The sequence below is a fragment of the Aegilops tauschii genome, chromosome 4 (assembly GCF_002575655.3).
Source record: "Aegilops tauschii subsp. strangulata cultivar AL8/78 chromosome 4, Aet v6.0, whole genome shotgun sequence".
NCBI lineage: Eukaryota > Viridiplantae > Streptophyta > Magnoliopsida > Poales > Poaceae > Aegilops > Aegilops tauschii.
The window spans coordinates 19102201-19112799 of NC_053038.3; positions in this window are offsets into that span (position 1 = coordinate 19102201).

Consider the following 10599-nt stretch of genomic DNA (forward strand, 5'->3'; position numbering starts at 1 on the left):
CGCGCCAAGGATGCCGAGCTCGCCGCCTTGGTGCAGGAACGCGACCGCCTGGCCAAGAAGTTGGCCGACCAGGAGGAAAGTCACAAGGCGGCACTGAAGGTGGTGCAGGACCGCGAAGCCGCCCTCCAGGCCGAGTACGAGACGGAGGCGGCTGGCTGGGCTGAGGCCAGGCAGACTCTGGTCTCTGGCTATGGCCAGATCGAAGATCTGGTTGACGGTAAGCCGCCTACCTCTTCGTCCTTTCCTGCCATCTGCCACTTTGGCTCTTTTTCTGATTTGGTGCTCTTTTCTCCCTTCCTTCTTCTTGCTTGCGCAGAATATTTCCCTGGCTATTCTACTGCTGCCAACCAGACCATCGAGGCCCGTCGCCAGGCGCGAAGGCTGGCTGGCTTTGAGATCTCGCCAACCGCCGGCCGTTCGCTGGAGGAGCAGCTCTTGGCGATCCAGGCCCGTATCCAGCCGGCTCACCGACCGCTCCGCCGTCTTCAACGTGCCGGGGCGCAGGTCTTGGCCGCCCTCTGGCCCGGCCAAGTGGTTCCTCGCACCCCCAGTCGGACTGCCGACTGGCTGGAGGTGGCAGTCGGCCGTTTCGAAGCTTGGAAGGCCTCGGCGGCTCGCTCCGGTGCCAGGCGGGCGCTGGAGTTCGTCAAGGCCTGGTATCCTGGCCTAAGCCTGGATCAGCTGGCTACCTGGCGGCAGCAAGCCGACACAGAGCTGGAGCCGGCGCGGCCGGCCATCATCCGGCGGGCTTCGGCGATCGCCGACTACACCGACACCAGCGTCTTCGCCCCTGAGGTGGACGACAATGGTGTCGCCCAGCCGGAGGAATGGTTCGGTCTGAACCCGGCGGATGACGAGGACTCGGCGGAGGAGATCGACTCCAGCGACGAGGGTGAAGAAGAGGAGGAGGAGGGTGAAGACGCCGAGCCGGCTGGTGGAGCAGCCGGCCAGCCTCAGGCTGACCGCGCCTCCAGCACTACGTCGCGCGCGAGTGCGTCTCCTGCCGTAGGTGGTGGTCAAGCCGAGACCCGCTAGGCGGCCACTCCTTCAGCCGGCGAGGCCGCCTTCACCGACCAGCTAGGCCTCCGCAGCGCGCCTTAGTCTGCCGTCTTTTGTTTCCCTGTCTAGTTACTTTTGGAACAATGTTTGGTTAAGTCTGCACAATTCCACCCACTGGGTGTATTCGAACTTATGTCTGTTGCCAGCCTGTTGGGGGCTTTATGTGTATATATAACTTATGCATTTGGCCTTTCCTTGTACTTTGCTTTTTATCCTTCTGCTTTTTCCTTGGCCGCCCTCCCTTGGTTGCCGCCTCCCCTAGTCCAACAGTTGCTCTGCAATCTGTAGCTGGAGGAGTGCCTGGCCGATTGGGGGGGGGAGTACTCTAGCTCTGCTGGATTAAAGCTAAGTTTTTTAGGAAGCCGGCCAGCCGACTGTTCTGGCAGCCGGCGGGCATGTTTGGAGGCCGTCTCTTTGCTATATAGGTTCGTTGTTCCTTAGCCATTTTTCGTGTGGGCGTCCTTTCTGTCTTGCCTCTTGCTAGTCGGACGGTCAGTTCTTTGAGCTGCGACTTTCAACAAGAGAGGACTCGGGAGCCGGCGCACTACTTTTCTGACTTCAGGAAGAACTTTTAATACAGCTCAAGGCGGCCAGTCCCTGGGCCGACTAGTCGAACCCGGTGCCGGACAAAAAATCAAATTTAATAATACATTCATAGATATGACACTCGTCATTCATAGATAAATAAAAGGCAGTCCCCGAGTACTGTTCGGGGGGCCTGTTGGTTCGTGCTTAATATCAAAAGGGTAGCATGGTACATACTGCTTTCAACTGTAAAATCTTCTCAGGAGGTTCGCGTTCCATGGCCGCTCTGACTCCTTGCCAGAGTCGTCTCTCTTGTGTGCTCTTGGTTTTTGCGCATCGATCAAGTAGTAGGAGTCGTTGCCGAGTGCCTTGCTGACGACGAAGGGGCCTTCCCAAGGGGCTGAGAGCTTGTGCTGGCCGGCTGTTCGCTGGATCAGCCGGAGCACAAGGTCGCCTTCTTGGAAGGATCTTGGCTTGACCTTGCGGTTGTAGTAGCGGCGCAGCCCTTGCTGGTAGATGGCGGACCGGCTGAGTGCTAACAGCCGGCCTTCTTCTAGTAGGTCCACGCCGTCTTCTCTTGCTTCTTTGGCCTCCTCCTCCGTGTACATGGTGATCCGAGGCGAGTCGAACTCGATGTCTGTTGGGATGACAGCCTCAACACCGTACACGAGGAAAAACGGAGTGAAGCCGGTTGACTTGTTGGGTGTAGTGCGCAGACTCCAGAGGACAGCCGGCAGCTCTTCGAGCCAGTAGCCAGCCGATCGCTCCAGTGGTACAACCAGTCGGGGCTTGATGTCGGAGAGGATGAGTCCATTTGCTCGCTCGACCTGGCCGTTTGACTGCGGGTGGGCAACGGACGCTAAGTCCAGTCGGATGCCCTGCGTTGCGCAGAAACGTGCCAGTGCTCCTTTGGCGAAGTTCGTGCCGTTGTCGGTGATGATGCTGTGCGGCATGCCGTACCGAGTAGTGATGTCGGTGATGAATGTTACGGCAGTCGGCCCATTGAGCTTCTTGATTGGCTTTGCTTCAATCCACTTTGTGAACTTTTCCACAGCAACAAGTAGATGTGTCAGGCCGCCGCGGGCTGTCTTGAAGGGGCCCACCATGTCCAGTCCCCAGACGGCAAAAGGCCAGGTGAGGGGAATGGTCTTGAGTGCAGAAGCCGGCAGATGTTGCTTGGAACTAAAAACTTGGCATCCTCTGCAGCTCTTGACTATTTCTTTAGCATCCTCCAAGGCGGTCGGCCAGAAGAAACCATGGCGGAAAGCCTTGGCCACAAGGGATCTTGAGGCTGCGTGGTGGTCGCATTCGCCTTGGTGGATGTCTTTGAGGATTGCCACTCCTTTTTCTGGCTCGACGCAACGCTGGAAGATTCCAGTGATGCTGCGCTTCACAAGCTCTCTGTTGATTATTGTATATGCTGCGGCTCGTCGTTGCACTAGTCTTGCTGAGATCTCATCAGCCGGCAGCTTTCTGCTGACTAGGAACTTGAGGATGGGCTGGGCCCATGAGGGAGCTGTGACTTCTTCTTCTGTTAATGTGGCCACCATGACTCGGGTGGGTGGGTTGGGTGAGTCGGCCACTGCTTCTTGTGTCGTTGCAGTCCCCGGGCCGACTGCTGCAGTCCCCGAGCCGGGTTCTGAAGTCCCCGGGCCGGGTGCGACTACGGCAGTCCCCGGGCCAGTTGTCGAAGTCCCCGTGCCGCCTGCGGGGTTTCTCCAGTCGGATCCGGCTGTATCTGGCGCAGGCGGTACAAAAATGGAATCCGACTCTGGAGACGGCTTGATGGACGGCTTGAGGAGGCGCTGGAGGGAGACGCCAGTAGGTATGGCCTGTCGGGTGGAGCCGATCCGTGCTAGGGCATCTGCTTGGTCGTTGTCGGCCCTTGGCACGTGAAGGAACTCGCAACCTTCGAAGTATCCGCTGATCTGCTGGACGAGGAATCGATAGCTCGCCATGTTCGCGTTTGGCGTCCCAGTCGCCAGACGATTGCTGGACCACCAAGTCTGAGTCGCCGTAGCACAGGATCCGGCGTATGCCAAGCTCTTTGGCTAGCCGGAGCCCATGTACGAGTGCCTCGTACTCGGCCACGTTGTTGGAGGCGGCGAAATGGATCTGCAGCGTGTACTTGAGCTTGTCGCCTTTGGGAAAGGTGAGGACGATGCCGGCTCCCAAGCCGGTGCGCATCTTGGACCCGTCAAAGTGCATCCGCCAATGGGTAGAGTCAGGAGCCGGCGGTAAGTACTGGGTCTCGGCCCAGTAGACGAGGAAGTCGGCCAATGCTTGCGACTTGATGGCGGTGCGGGGTTGATAGAAGATCGTGTAGGGCGCCAATGCAATGGACCATTTGGCCACCCGGCCGGATGCATCCCGGCTGCCTATGATCTCGGCAAGCGGGGCAGTGCACACGACCGTGATGGGGTGCTCTTGGAAGTAGGGCTTCAGTTTCTTGGCAGCGAAGTACACCCCATAGCACATCTTCTGGTAGTGCGGGTAGTTTTACTTTGAGCTGGACAGCACTTCGCTGAGATAGTACACCGGCCTCTGGACTAGCTGGGCTCGGCCTTCCTCCGGGCGCTGGACCACAACAACAGTACTGACGACTCGGCTAGTCGCGGCGATGTAGAGGAGCATGGGCTCCTTCTCAGTCGGCACTGCCAGGACAGGCGGAGTGGTCAGCATTTTCTTCAACTCATGGAAGGCTTGGTCGGCTTGATCATTCCACTCGAAGTGAGTGGACTTCTTCATGAGTCGGTACAAGGGGAGAGCGTTTTCTCCTAGTCGGCTGATAAAACGATTCAGGGAGGCTAAGCAACCAGTGAACTTCTGCACATCTCGCAGCTTGGTGGGAATCTCCATCCTCTCGATGGCCTTGATCTTGACGGGGTTGCACTCAATGCCGCGTTCGGAGACCAGGAAGCCTAGCAGCTGGCCGGCTGGCACTCCGAACACGCACTTCTCGGGGTTGAGCTTGATCTGGAATCGGCGCAAGTTGGCAAATGTTTCTTTCAGGTCTTCCAGCAAGGTACCGCGCTTCTCTGTCTTCACCACAATGTCGTCTACGTAGACATGGGCATTTCTGCCGAGTTGTTTCAAGAGACATTTCTGCATGCAACGCTGAAAAGTGGCACCGGCATTTCTCAAGCCGAATGTCATAGTCAGGAAGCAGAAAGCTCCAAAGGGTGTGATGAAGGCAGTCTTCAGGCGGTCCGCTGGGTCCAACTTGATCTGATGGTACCCTGAGTACGCATCCAAAAAACTTAACAGCTCGCATCCGGCTGTGGAGTCTATCACTTGGTCAATCCGCGGCAGAGCGAACGGATCCTTTGGGCAGGCCTTGTTCAGACTGGTGTAGTCTATACACATGCGCCACTTGTTATTCTTCTTCAGAACCAAAACTGGGTTGGCAAGCCACTCTGGAAAGAACACTTCCATGATAAAGCCGGCGGCAAGGAGCCGGGCTATCTCTTCTCCCACAATTCTTCGCTTCTCTTCTGACAGTCGGCGGAGGGGTTGCTTGACCGGCTTCGCATCAGCTCGGACATGTAGCTTGTGCTCGGCGAAATCCTTCGGGACACCCGGCATGTCCTTTGGGGACCATGCAAAGATGTCTCGATTCTCACGGAGGAAGTCGACGAGATCGCCTTCCTATTTACTGTCCAAGTTCGCCCCAATGACAGCGAACCTCTCCGGGTTCTCCGGGTCCAGAGGTATCTTCTTTGTCTCTTTGGCCGGCTGGAAAGAGCCCTGCGCATCACAATCTTTGGGGTTGGGGGACAAAGCCGGCTGTTTGCCGGCCATGGCCACAACCCGCTCCAACATCTTCTTCTCCTCAGCCACCACGAGGGACTCGGCCAGACGGCTACTGGCCATGGCGCACTCGATGGACTTCTTGTAGTCGCCGGCTACTGTGATGATCCCCTTCGAGCTCGGCATCTTCATCTTTAGGTAGGCGTAGTGGGGCACAGCCATGAACTTGGCCAGAGCAGGCCGGCCAAGCAGTGCGTGATAGGGGCTCTCCAAATCCACTACCTCGAACCATATTGCTTCTCGGCGGAAATGGTCTTTGTCTCCGAAGAGAACATCCATTTTGATCTTGCCGATCGGGGAGCAAGACAGGCCGGGGACGATACCATGGAAGACGGTGCGGCTCGGCATGAGCTGCTTGGCTTTGATGTTCAGCTTCTCCATGGTGTCGCGGTACAGTATGCTGATACTGCTTCCGCCGTCTATCAGGACGCGGGAAAATCTGGCAGCTCGCCTCTCCGTTGCGAGGGTGACGTCCAAGACCATTGCATAGGAACCAGGCGAAGGCATCACCTCTGGGTGGTCGGCCTGGCTCCAGCTGATTGGCTTTTCTGACCGGTGCATGAACTCGGGGGCGCTGGTGGCGACTGCATTCACTTCTTGGTGCTGTCGGCGTCGGCTGCGCTTGTCGTCGGCTTGACTTGTGAAGACGACATAGGCGGCGTGCTCTTCGGGGAATTCATCTTGGATGGCGCCGACTGCCGGCCGAGCCGCCGGCTGCTGAGGGGCTGGAGGCGGCGGGCCGGGAGGCGGAGGCGGCAGCATTCCCTCGCCCTTGGTGATGCGGGTGAGCCAGTGGCATTTCCGGGTTGTGTGGTTGGACGGCTTCGCGCCGCTGTGGAATTTGCAGGGGGCGTCGAGAGCTTGCTCGTAGGAGAAAGACGGCTGCCAAGCCGGCCTTCCACCCTTCTTCTTGGGAGCGGGCCATTCTTCAGGCTGCTCGTCTTCAACTGTGGCTACCTGCCGACTGGAGGAAGTCGGCATGGGGGCCTTGCGCTTGTGATCGTTCTGGTAAGGGCGCCGATTGGGGTCGCCAGCCGGCGTCTTGGGAGCCAGAGCAATCACCTTCCCAGAGGCGTCTACTCTCAGCTCGGTCTTCATCGAGGAGTCGGCCATGGCGTACTTGTCCGCGATGACCAGCAACTCGTCGAGGGTGGCCGGCTCGTCGCAGAGGAGTCGGTGCTTGAGGAGGGTGCCCTCTCGGCACCCGGCGGTGAAGTACTCGATGGCTTGAACCTCATGCACCCCCTCGCAGGAGTTGCGGAGCTCGGCCCATCGCGTGAGGTAGTCGCGGGTCGACTCGTTGGGCCCTTGGACGCAGAGGGAGAGTTGGCGAGGCTTGGGAGGCCGCTTGTAAGTGCTGGTGCAGTTGCGGACGAAGACTTCGGTGAAGTCCAGCCAACTGTTGATGCTGTAGGGCTTGAGGCTGTTGAGCCATGTGCGCGCAGTGCCCTGCAGCATGAGGGGGACGTACTTCACGACGACGCGCCGATTGCCGTTGGCTATGCTGACGGCCGTGGAGTAGTCGATGAGCCAATCTTCCGGCTTCACCGAGCCGTTGTACTTGGGCGTGTCTCTGAGGAGCGAGAACCCTTTGGGGAAGGGCTCGTCGCGGATGCGGGGGCCAAAGCATGGTGGGCCGACATCGTCTTCTTCTTCTAACGCCATGGATCGAGCAAGGCGGTCGATCCTGTGGCGGGCGTCGTTCTCGCCGACTCCTTCTCGGCGGCCGAGTCGGTCGCCAAGAGTTGGGTGTGTGATAGGTGGCGGAGTGAGGCGTCTTTCTCGTCGAGGCGGGGGAGGAGGCAGATTTCCTTGGTGCTCTACAGCTCGAGGGCGGTCGTCCGCGTCGCGCTCGATGGTGATGCGAGTCCGGCTGCGGCTGGCAGCCGGCTCCTTGTCTTTCTTCTGGCGTGCGCCGCTCGCAGTCGGCGAGCGGGACGTTGCGGCGTGCTCTCGGCGCGGGGGATGACTATCAGCACGAGCGCCGGCTTCGTGCCGTTCTGCGGCCGCGTCGAGCAGCTGCTGGATCCATCTCGTCATGTAGGGGAGCTCATCGGCTCCCAGCCCATTGAGCTCTTCTGCGGCCGCCTGAGCGGCTCGCAGATTCTCGAGCGGGGTGGCGTAGACGGGGCGATCTGCCCCCAGCATGCTAGCGACGGCCGCGCCGCGCTTCTGGGCGAAACCGGCTCGGCTCGGGCCGCTAGGCGGCGACGTACCGAAGGCGGCGCGGTCGACTTCGCGCTGGTGGGCCTCAGTGAGGCGCCTCATGGAGGCTATCTTCTGGCCCTCCGTGATGAGGGCGAGGCGGCGTGCCTCCAGGGTCTCGGCGTCGGCATCGGCCGGGATGGGGACGGAGAGGTCGTGCATCGCCGCTTGCAGGGCGTCGTGGGCGTCCTCGTCCGAGTTGGCGACGTGGCTGATGACCAGCACTTCGGTGACGGCGCTGCTGCCGCTGTCAGCTCGAGGGAGTGGATCGTCGAAGACCACCACGTCGGAGGGGTAGGCGTCGAGCGACGCCGCGTCGGAGTCGATGAGCATCGGGTCGGTGGAGCCGACCGACTCCACATCTGTAGCGGGCTCGCTGGAGACATGAAGCTGGTCGAGGAGGCTGACGAGGCGGTTCTCGGGGTAGTCTGTGCCTGCGTCGGACGCAGGCTCGTCGGAGATGCGAGTCTCACCGAGCAGATCGGCGAGGCAGCTCGCAGCGCAGGCGTCGTCGACGCCTTGCAGCGCGTCGAGGCAAACGCCATCGGGCGTGGCAGGCTGGCTGCGCTCACGGGGGAGGAAGAGGGTTCCCGTCCAGAACAGGTCTCCGGACGACGGTGCACCTGGCCCCACGGTGGGCGCCAAATGTCGGGTGGTTGGTGCGACATATGCCAATGGATGGCTTATCATTGTGGGAGCCAATAAGACGTCGCCGGTGCTTGGAAACAGGATGAGGCGAAGACATGCACGCCGGCGGATCTTACCCAGGTTCGGGGCTCTCCGAGGAGATAACACCCCTAGTCCTGCTCTGCGGGGTCTCCGCATGATCACTAGATCGAGGAAAGGTAGCTACAATCGCTCCTAGAGCTGTTGGGATCAAGGGAGAAGAAGAACAAGGCTAGCTCTTGCTTCTCTCTATCTATGGTGTGTGTGCTATGCTTAGAAGCAAACCCTTTGCATGGGTGCTCCGGGGGTTTATATAGGCCTACCCCCCGGGGGTACAATGGTAATCCGGCTGGGCACTGGTCCCAGCCGTCAGTATCTACGCTCGCCGGCTTCTCCGCCGGCTGCTGGGTCCCGCCGACTGGTGGGTCCCGCCGGCTGCCGGCTTCTTGGTCGATAGGCCGGCCCCACCGCCTAGGGTCTTGTCGGCGGCTGCTTACTGTAGCCTCGCCTTTGATGACGAGGGCTTGGTCGAGGTGAGCGTGGCTACAATGGGCCGTCTCGGGGGCTCTCACTATAGACTTACCTCGTCTTGTCTCCTTAATGGGGCTCCTGCTTTGAGGAAGGGGGTAGCCGGCTTCTGGGGGCTGGCTACACCCTCGGTCGACTGGGGGAGGCCGGGCCGCCTCCGCGCCTCTCTCTGGCGGAAGGGGCCCGGCGCCTGCGGGCCGTACAGGAGTCGGTCGTGGATGACGTTGAGGCTGGCATGGCTACAGTGCCGAGCCGCACAGGAGACAATCTGTGGCCACGCCTGCCTCGGGCCTCGGGGGTAGTGGGCCGCACTGTGGCCACACCTCGTCTTGTCACCGTTATGTGGGTGTAGCTTGGGTGGTTGTGGTCTCGGCCGGCTCCTTGGAGTCGGCGCTCTTCTTGGCCGACTTCTTGGAGTCGGCCGCCCGGTAGTGGCCTTGGGGAGTGGTTGTTGAGGCTGGGTCCCCTTCCGGAAGTCGGCTCCAGGAGTAGCCGGCCAGGGAAGGCGGCCCGATGCTCGGAGTGCTTGGAGGTTCGAAGGCCTGATAATTTTTTCAGAAGAACCAGGGGCAGTCGGTTAGGCTACCCGTGGCTATTTACTCCGACGGACCCTGTTTCTACTGTTGATGACATTCCGGTAGCCACCGATGGACGAGAACTTTGCCTATTGGTCTGCCTCGTTCAACGAGCAGGAAAATGGTTCTCTTCGTCCCTCGCCCTTGGTATCGACGTTGTTGCCGACATAATCGACAGGCTACCCTCTGACATGCCTTGCTTGCATGATCACGCAAGACGTCTCCGCCCTTCCTACTTTTAACCCACATGGTGGGCCCATAACCCACAGTTCCACAGGATCGAAACCTGACTCTCATATACAACCCTGTTTCTAATGGTTATTCCCCACGCTTGGCTTCGTATTTAATTCATGGGCCACCTTCCTAGTCATCTATTCTGGTATTAGGCGCAATACTATTTCTCGTTGCTCTGGACCCCTTTCACACTTTGTTCAGGCATCTAACGATTGTCTACCCGCTTAAACTTCTCATGGTACCTTCTTACTGGCTCTCGATATCTTCTTAAGTTTCAATTCGAGAGTTACTTTCCGCCACCTTCCCCGATGTTATTGACCAGATAGTCAACTTTGTCAAGGTCCATTCTCCCGGAATACCCACCCCTTTATTCTTTCGTAAGTACGATGGAGTTCCTGGAGAAAGGATGCCGAGTTCATCATGATGACTTGAAGCAGCGGAATGAAGACATCAACGTAATGGATCGTCCTCTTCGGGAAGAGCTGCCAAGAACAAGAAGACTCGCTAGAATTTCGTAACAATAACTTTCCCCCTTACTCCACCTCTTAAATCTCGGGACGAGATTTCTTGTAGTGGAGGAGAATTGTGACGCCCGGATAATTAAGCTACAGCAACCCTCTGATCATGATGCCACGTCACTTCGATTACTGTTGCTAATCTCGCGTTAGTTCGAAACCAATTTAAATTCAAATTCAAATTAAAATTCAAGCAAACAATAAAAGTTTTCAAGTATTAAAACTAAAATGTTCGTTAAGTAACAAATAATTCAGAGGCAACTACAAAATTGTAACTAACATTAAATGGATCAGTTGAGTGACCCTAACAACCTCAAACAGTGGCAAACAACAACATTTGATAACCTTTTAATTAATCTAAATTTAATATGAATTAGTATTTCACCCAAACTAATTTTTGGTGCACGGATCTAATGCACTTCAAATTATGAGCTAGCTCCCATATTTTATAAAAATCATTTAGGAGCTAAACATTTTGCAAA